The sequence below is a fragment of the Miniopterus natalensis genome, chromosome 14, assembly GCF_054644295.1.
Source record: "Miniopterus natalensis isolate mMinNat1 chromosome 14, mMinNat1.hap1, whole genome shotgun sequence".
Taxonomy (NCBI): Eukaryota; Metazoa; Chordata; class Mammalia; order Chiroptera; family Miniopteridae; genus Miniopterus; species Miniopterus natalensis.
The window spans coordinates 10,112,635-10,121,756 of NC_142094.1; the positions used below are offsets into that span (position 1 = coordinate 10,112,635).

General features: G+C 44.0%; 1 pseudogene; it reads left to right on the forward strand.

Moving 5' to 3' along the window:
- Positions 1-7,561: 7,561 nt before the first annotated feature.
- On the forward strand, positions 7,562-8,203 carry LOC107527936 (type 2 lactosamine alpha-2,3-sialyltransferase pseudogene; annotated as a pseudogene).
- The last annotated feature ends 919 nt before the right edge of the window (positions 8,204-9,122 follow it).

Below are 9,122 nucleotides of genomic sequence, written 5' to 3' on the forward strand. Positions count from 1 at the left end.
GGTGAAGGGTTAGAACAGTCAGAGATGAAGACTTTACTTTTCACTTTCTGTACCACCTGAATTTTTCAAATCTCATGTATATATTACTTTAAAAAACATGGGTTATTGGGAAGTGGGATTTGGGATTAAATTATTTTCTCTGCGTATTTCTATACTTTTAAGAATGTTAATAAACAGTATTTTTAAAAATGGAGACAAGAGGGCCTAGAATTTAAATGCTATCTTCCCTCTTTCCAACAAAGTTCCTATATGCAGAACTTTCTGAAGAACACCAGGTTCTAGGTAAGTGTTAGGGGCACTAGATGTGGGAGGGGGACAATTCTGTTGAGGTATAATTATAGCTTCCCACTGTCTTTTGCTTTTGAGATGGCAAAAAGCATTTTAACTTTTTTAGGCTCATTGTGAACTCCAATAGAAGGAAGACAATACATCTCAGCTGTTTGCAAATACTGGGAGGTCCTAGGTGCGGGGGGGGGGGGGGGGGGGGGGGTAGGGGGGGTGTTATAATATTGCAAAACAAAAGGGACTGGTTTTAGACCTGTGTTACAGACTAAATGTTTTGCTCCCCTCTCCCACCTCCCAGTATGTGTTGAAGCCCTTATCCCCCAACTTAGATAGGCCTTTATGGAAGTAATTAAGGTTAAATGAGGTCACGAAGGAGGGAACTCCATGATGGGATTAGTGCCCTTATAGAAGGGACATGAGAGAGCTCACTTGAGCACACAGCACATGGTGGCTGTCTATCAGCCAAGAGAAGAGGCTTCCAAATGAAACCAACCCTGCCGACACCTTGATCTTGAACTTTCCAGCCTATAGAACTGAGATATAAACTTTAAGTCACCCAGTCTGTGATGTTTTGTTATGGCAGCTCAAGCAGACTAAGACAACGGGGAAGAAAAAATCCAAATGCAATATGTCCATTTTTAAGCTCTATTCATATTGAAAGTAATTAACACTTTATGAACCATTAAAATCTCCTACACAGTCATATTTTATGCTTTCTCTTAATTAGCTGGTCATGTTCATAATTCCTAACAAATATTAGGTTTTGATTTTAGAAAGTTTTTGTCTTTTTACATCAAACGGCAGAAAAATACAACAGGGGAAAAGCTGTCATTTATAATAGACCAGAGTCAAGTTTAGCCTTACTTGAGCCTTGTCTCAACTTGATTAGTTAGCAGATATGAACTTTCAGCTTAGCTTCCTGGACTTAAATATTCTATATCCACTAGGAAAGGTGATGTACACATAGTACCTAAATAAAAGTAATGTTGGGCACAACTAATATGCTTTATGATATTCTTTTATTAATTCTTTCTTAAGATTGAATGTATTGTTTGTTTTGTTTTCAAAGAGCACAGAACACCACATTATAATCGCTTTACAGACAGGAAGACTGAGGCACAGTTTGCCTAAGGACATGCAGCTAGTCTGTGATGGAGTCAGTATTTAAACTCTCTCACTGACCAAGTTCATAGCCACCTATGAACTTAGTAGAACAGTAAGAAGCTAGGAAAATTCCAGGATAGGGAAACTGAGTCAGGCAGTTAAACAGCAGCTTGCAGCCACCTAGTAAACCCTTTCTTCCCTAAACCAAGGTGACTTAAGAGGAAATGGTTTGCACTCCTCCCCAAATAGAGGGTAAACCCCTTAAATCACCCCACTCAGGGAGACAGCAGAAATCCAATCAGTGCCATTTGCCAACACGCCCCAGGATAGGACAAATTAAGAGAATAAATCTCATTTTGTCTCATCAGCATAAAGCTGATGAATATTCTACTGATTCTCCCCTAAGACCTCCCCCAAACACCCAGCCTTGCCCATGCCACTCCCCCCGCCCCCCACAGACACGTACCCTTAACCTCTAAGGGACCCCCTGATGTTTTTGCCACGGTTAGTAAATTCCTGCGGGCTTTCCTGCACTCTGTCTCTGGATTGAACCTTCCCTCAAGAAGACAAGAGCCGAGGCCTCCTTTCTCACCGGTAAGGCTGCTTCTTGATGAGTCCGTAGACTGCGCTTCGCCTTTGTTGGCTCTGCCACGGTCCCGCCATCACGCGATGGCAGAGGCCCTTCCTCAGGGTGTCTGCCTCCACCCCTCCTGGGTGCCCGCTCGGGTGCTGGGCCTTCCCTGCTCCAAAACCTGGGCTGGCCTCGGGGTGGGAGGGGTGCAGCGGGGGGCCTCCCGTCGCCAGTGCACCCGCCCTGGGGAGCAGAGCTGGGAGGCAGCCCGCAAGCCAGTGAAGAATGTCTGCCTACCCAATTTCCCCTTTCATGTTGCTTGAAGAAATTTCCTTAGACTTGTTAGATATTGGTTGGGAATCTTTTAAGAGCATAATTAGAGAGTTCGTAACTTGCTTATTGAGTCTCATACCAAAATGGACAGATTGGGGGGAGGTATTATTTTATTCATTATTTATTTATGTATTTATTTATTTATTATTTAAATATGTCTTTATGGATTTCAGAGAGAGGAAGGGAGAGGGAGAGAGAGAGAAAAGCATCAGTAATGAGAGAGCCATTGATCGGCTGCCTTCTGCACCCCCCTGCTGGGGATCGAGCCTGCAACCCGGGCCTGTGCCCTGGCTGGGAATCGAACCTCGATCTCCTGGATCCTAGGCTGATGCTCAATCACTGAGCCATGCCGGTCGGGCAGTATTATTTTATTTTTATTTTTTTGAATTTTTATAAGAATTTATTTGAGCCAAACGGATATGCTGGGAAGCAAGACCTTAAATTCTCTCAGGAAGTTTTGTTGTTTTTTAAACTTTATTTCTTTCTTTCTCATCGCCGTTTATGCACTCTGTGCTCCCTTCCACCTACACTCCCCCTTCCCCACCCCGCTCCCGTAACCGCCACACTGTTCTCCATGTCCGTGAGCTCTCTCTCTTTTTAGCTCAATCCCTCCACTCACCCCACCCTCAACACCCAGGAAGCTATTATTTTCCTGAGAAGTAAATAGTCTTGGAAAAAAGTATAACTTACCCAAGCTTAGTGATTTAGCTAGTCAGCATTCAGAAGTATAAAGAGAACAGGCAAAAGTGCACCAGACACAACTGGACTCAAATCTTGGCTCTGCCATATATGTTCTAGGACAATGTGCATTTATGACTATTCCTCAGGGTTATTGGGAAGGTTAAGATAATACAGATAAAACTTTTACTCATTGTACCTCATAAATGTTACATTAATTTTTTAAAATTGATCTTTATTGTTGAGAGTGTCACCTGGGAGACAACAAGACCTCCATTCTTGTCTTCTTGAGGGAAAGATTTCAAGCAAGAGTCAAAGTGGAGCAAAGTAAGCAAGAGTTTATTGACCACAGCAAAAATATACGTAGGGCAGTTAAACAAGGAGGTACATGGAAGAAGCAACAGGAGAGCCTGGGGGGCTGCTCTGGCTCACTGATGAGTCGGAGAGAGAAGGGGCCTTGGAGACAGGGTCGGGGGGTTTGTCCGGGATGAGCTGCCTCTGCCCATTGCTCCTCTGGTTGCAAGTCTCATGGGGTCCCCTCAGAGGGAGGAAGGGGGATGAAGATGGCTCAGGGTTGCTCCTCTGGGGGAAGAGAGAGCACCTGGGTCTTTCCTTTGTCCAGAGCATATTTATCTCTCTCTTGCAGGTGGGAATCTTAGGGGAGGTGTCAGGGGAGGGTCTCAATAGAATATTCAGCAGCTTTCCAGATGGGCTCTTTCAGGGTGGTGGTCTCCACTGCTTGGTTGGTGCCAGGGCAGGGGGTCATTAGTCACTGTAGCTGGTCCTGAGGCAGCCATGGTGTCACCTGTCTGGTTTTGCTGTTTTTCTGGGCCTGGAGCTGAAACACAACTGAGGCCTAGATGTTATCTCTAGGGAGGAAAAGTCAGGGTGTCTAAACCACAGGCCCAGCTCTATGAAAGGTCAGGGATTCTAACCCGCATGACCAGGGATACGCTAGGGGAGGAGAGGTTACCCTGGGGACAAGGTTCTTGTTTTCCCAGTTTTGCCCCCTGCTAGGCATCTGGGGCTTCCTGCCCTGGTGAGTTTCTGTACCTGGCCCACCGTCCTTGCTCTGCTCGTGTCTGCCTAACTGCTTGTAACAGAGAGTATTACAGATGTTCCCCATTTTCCCCTCATTACCACCCTCCACCCAATAAATGTTACATTTCTTTTCTTTCCTTCTAACTGGAAGTCCAGTGTCTTTCTCAGAGTATCAAGGGGCCCCTCTTAGGGATGTGTATAGCAGATTCCACCAAATGGAAGCTCAAATGGAAGCTTGTGTATGTCAATAGCTGGGAAACAACGCCAAGTGCCTTTAACACGAATATAAAAGTTTGGCTCTGTGGTTAGAGCACTGCCCTGCAGACTGAAGGGTGCCGGGTTCGATTCTGGCCAAGGGCATGTGCCTCAGGTGCAGGCTCGATCTCATGGCCCTCAGGGCTGTGCGGGGGGCAGCCAATCGATGTGTCTCTCTCACATCGATAGTTCTCTTTCTGTGTCCCTTCCACTCTCTCTGAAAAGCAAAGGAAAAAATATCCTCTGGTGAGGGTTAAAAAAAAAGTTATAAAAACAGGGGTGTGCGTCTTTGTGTAGGTAAGAGTACCCAAGAGGCAGCCGGAGGTAATGTTCTCTTTCCAGGTTGTATGCAATCTAAAGCAGAATTTTAAGTATAGAAAGGGAAGCAAGCATGTGGAGCATTTAAACTAGTTCTGGCTTAAATAGAATTAGAGTTCAGTCTATACAGTGCTTTATGGTTTTCTTTAAATTGCCCTTCTGTCTTTTTCCTGTGGTCCAATCATACTCATTCTGCAGGGTGGCGTGCTGAAGGACCTTTAAGGGACCGAGCTAATTAGGGACTCAAATCCAGTTCTAATTTTTGACAAAATTAGATCTCCTATATCCCATGCTGCCGCTCATCTATTCTATCCAAGGGCACGGAGATCCCTTTCCAAACTCACACACTTTAAAGCAACACCCCAGACCTCAGCACCAGGAGTGAAGGCGGCACAGTCTCTAGAATCACTAGAACCAAGCCCACATTCCTAAGGTCTGGGATGAACACCGAGAAGCTGCCCAAGATGCTCGGACAAGTGGAAATATTATTATTATGTACTTATACAAGTGTTGTATCTGTTGTACAATGAACACACCTAGGTTGATACGAAGTTGGAAGACACAGCTCCTTTTCTCCCAGTTCGATCCACACATTGGTCAGCACATGCGTCATCTCCCCCACTGCTGGGAAAGGCCCTTCACAAAGCTGAGACCCATGTCCCATCACAGGATCTGATCTCTCGCTGCTTTCTACTCATCTCTATCTTTGACTCCCTCCTACCTGCTACAATGCCAGAAAATAAAAAGTAAATAAGGTTATTTCCTTATTTGGTTTGTCCTGAAGTCCTAATGCACATAAATATTTAATAAGTATTTCATTTGCCCTACAGTCAAAAAGAGGAGGCACTAAGATAGATAAATGATGATAATGTTTAAGGGAGATAAACATGAAGTCCTGTGTTTATTTCCCCAAATCAACTGTACACTAATGGAACGGTATTGAAAATATAAGCCAATGAGGTTTGCCCTTTGCTCTCACCCTACTCTACTTCTGGTATCCGTGTGCTGAGAGTAGGGTGCCTCCTTCAATAATTCAGCAAGAAGCGACTCAATGCTTAACTTTTTTTTTTTTTAATTATTATTTTTAAAAATATACCTTTATTGATCTCAGAGAGAGGAAAGGAGAGGGAGAGAGAGGGATAGAAACATCAATGATGAGAGTCATTGATCAGCTAGCCCGCAACCCAGGCATGTGCCCTGACCGGGAATCGAATCCTGATTGCCTGGATCCTAGGTCGATGCTCTACCACTGAGCCACGTCCGGCCGGGCTCAATGCTCAACTTTTAATTTCAGAATAGACTTTCACAGCTCAGGCAGAGACAATAGCTTTAGGAGTGAAAGGATTTGTGGTGGGCACCAACAAATCCAATTCTTAGGTTGAACACTTAGTGTTAAAAAATACTTAGCACCTGCTCAGACTAGATGGAGATCCCACAGGCCTGAGGAAAAGAGAGAGTTGGAGAGGGGAGCAATAGGGTGAGTCAGTGAGGTGGGCCCCTGAAAGGGAGCTCTCTGTCCTACCCATCGCCCCACCCAGGGTGGGCAGCAGAGGAGAGGGTGGAGATAATAGAGCCCCCAGTAAGTGAAAGGATTTTCAGGCAGGGAAAGAAGAGCTGTGCTTATTTCCTGTGGGGCCCAGGGAGAGCAAGAGAGGTCTTTGCCCATGCCTGTCCTGCAGGGCGTGGTGACAGCAGCCGTGTGGAGCCACAGCTTCTCTGTCTCCTGGTCCTGGGTGGTGAGGGAGCACTTCTAAAAGTGTCCCTCTGCAGTGAGGACAAGCAAGAAGCCAGTGTGTGGAGGGATACTCTGGGGGCATTTGCAGATCTGTTGTCATGCTCTGTAAGTCCTGTAGCCTCAAGTTCTCCCACCCATTGAGTCAGAGAGGAGGCGGGTGCCACCTTGAACAAAGGAACTATTGTTTTGCTTTGGCCTCAAAGTTGGCTTCTGTTTTAGGTTCCTACCAAGACAATGATCTTGAAGGTCAGGCCTGTTCAGAAAGAGGTGCAAAGTTCCTGAAGATTAGGTTAGCCCATGTCTGTGTCTCACATTATCATTATTTTTTAAATCTTTATGAGTTTATTTGGCCAAACTGATGACATGCCAGGAAGCAAGATCTCAAATGCTCCCGTGGTCCCACATTATTATTATTGTAATCATTACTATTATTATTATTGTTATTTTAATCCTCACCTGAGGTTATTTTTCCCCCATTGCTTTCAGAGAGAGTGAAGGGAGAGAGAGAGAAAAAAACATTGATGTGAGAGAAACACATTGACTGGTTGCCTCCCGCACTGGGGTGGGGATGGAGCCTGCAACTGAGGTACACGCCCTTGGAAGAAATTGAACCAGGGACCCTTCAGTCCAAGGGCTGATGCTCTAACCATTGATCCAAAGTGGGTAGGGTGGTCCCACATTATTAAGAAGGGCCCCTTTTTGACCTTTTCGGAGTGATAGAAATGTTCTAAATTTTATTATGGTGGTGGTTATGTGGATGAAAAGGGGGCTCTGTGGAAAGTAACCTCACAGGGTGAGCTGATCGTAAATTCCTAACTGGGCAGGTCATGGTGGATAATTACGCCCTAAGCACATTCTGTCACTTCTTTAATAAAAGGCTTAGATATCTCTCCCTTAAGGAAACCCTGTCCATTGCTTCCCCGCATCTGGGTTAACACACCTTCCAAGAGAGCCCATAATCTTAACTGCCCTGCAATGCAATCCCTCCTCGCCTTCTCCCGCCTACACGGAACCTTCCTTATGCTCCCTCCCGAACTGCAAATGCATAAAAGAAATTGCAAAATTGTTGTTCTCAAAAGCATTTGAGATCTTGCTCCCTGTCAGTTTGGGCTCAAACTCTTATAAAAACTATGTACGGGTTTGGGCATTTCTTATATCAACAGTTACGTGACTCTACACATTTGTCAAAACATCCACTGGTCACAGAGCAGGCGGGTTTTCTTAGGTGAGCCGACACGGTGCCGCGTAAAGGGCGCGTGGGGGTTGGTAACGGAGCTTTGAAGAATAAGGCATTAGGAGGAAAAACGGACTCCTATGATATAATAATAAGAATGAATAACGGTCCTGTTTCAGGGCACGAAGGGGAAGCTGGGAGAAAGGACAACCTTCCGACTTTCGTATCCACGATGGGTTTTCAGATGCGCGGCACAGTGATCTGACAGCAGGCCATTCTCACTGCTCTTAGGCCCCGTGGTTAAAAGTGGCTGTGGAAATTGTTGACGGGTGGCAAAATAAACACTAATGGCTTTTGGGACAAACCAGCCTTAAACCTGATTTATGCACCATATCAAATCAGAATATTAGATCATCATCAGAAAGGCAGCTTCATGAACTGCTTAATTTCCCTAAAGTGTTTCCCAGAAATTAGAAACACAAACACCCGACGACAGGAATTATTCCATCCCGTTGCCACATGGCCTTTCACATATGCCACGAAGCCCACCTTGCTGGCTTTAGATTCAAGTTTTCTGAGTCCTGTACACTATTATGGGAAAGCCCCCATGCTGTTGATGAATTACAACACATATCGCAACGTGACTGCAGAGCCGCTCTTTTTGGACATTATAGAAAAGAACTTTGTAATCAACTTGACTCAAGATTGACCCTACAGACAGAGAAGATAATGCCGACAGTATTAGATTTATTTTTATACTGCAATTTTTAGTTTGTTTTTTAAAATTGGATGTACTTCTCAAGAAATTATGTATATTAAGCTGCCTGGTGATTCATAACCACCAGCTTAATTTCTGTGAATATATTTAATTTATTAAAATCAAGATATATTTAGTTACCATGTCAGGGAAGTGAGTAAAGTTTTAATTGTATTGTTTTTTTAAATATATTTTTAGTTATTTCATTTTAGACTTTTGAAGGGATGTAACTTCCCAATAAGTAAGGGGATTTATGTTCACTGCAACAGACTTGAATACAAAATGACACATTTGGCTGTATAAATTGGTGGGGAATTGGCATGTGGTTGTGCCTTGATGTGGCAAACTGGCAGCCCTTCAGGTCCATGCCTGGCTGACTTTAGTTTCTTTTTGTTCTATTTAAGGAGCCTGATTTAAATTTTAAACCAGCCCTGAACAGAGCAGCGTGGACAGCGTGGATGGTTATGGAAACCTAAGATCATACTGGTATAATTAGGCTTCCCTTCCCCTGCAATTAAGTAAACCACGATTATGATGCATAATTAGGTAGTATGAAGATGGTATTTTTTGTTTTTAAGTTAAAGGAAATAGGCTAAACATGAAATTCTAGATGAGTAAATAACCAAAGACTGTAATTACTAAAATCTGGTGATTGCATTATTTTAAAGAAATAAAAACATTTATACTAAGAAAAAAAATTTTTTTAAACCACAAAACAGTGAGATACCCACTTATAACCCACTAGGATGGCTATAATCAAAAAGACATAATAGCAACTGTTGCCAAGGATGAAGAAATACAGGAACTGGATGGCAGCGCCTTAAAAGGCCTTAAAAAGTTAATCACAGTTACCATTTAGACCAGCGATCCA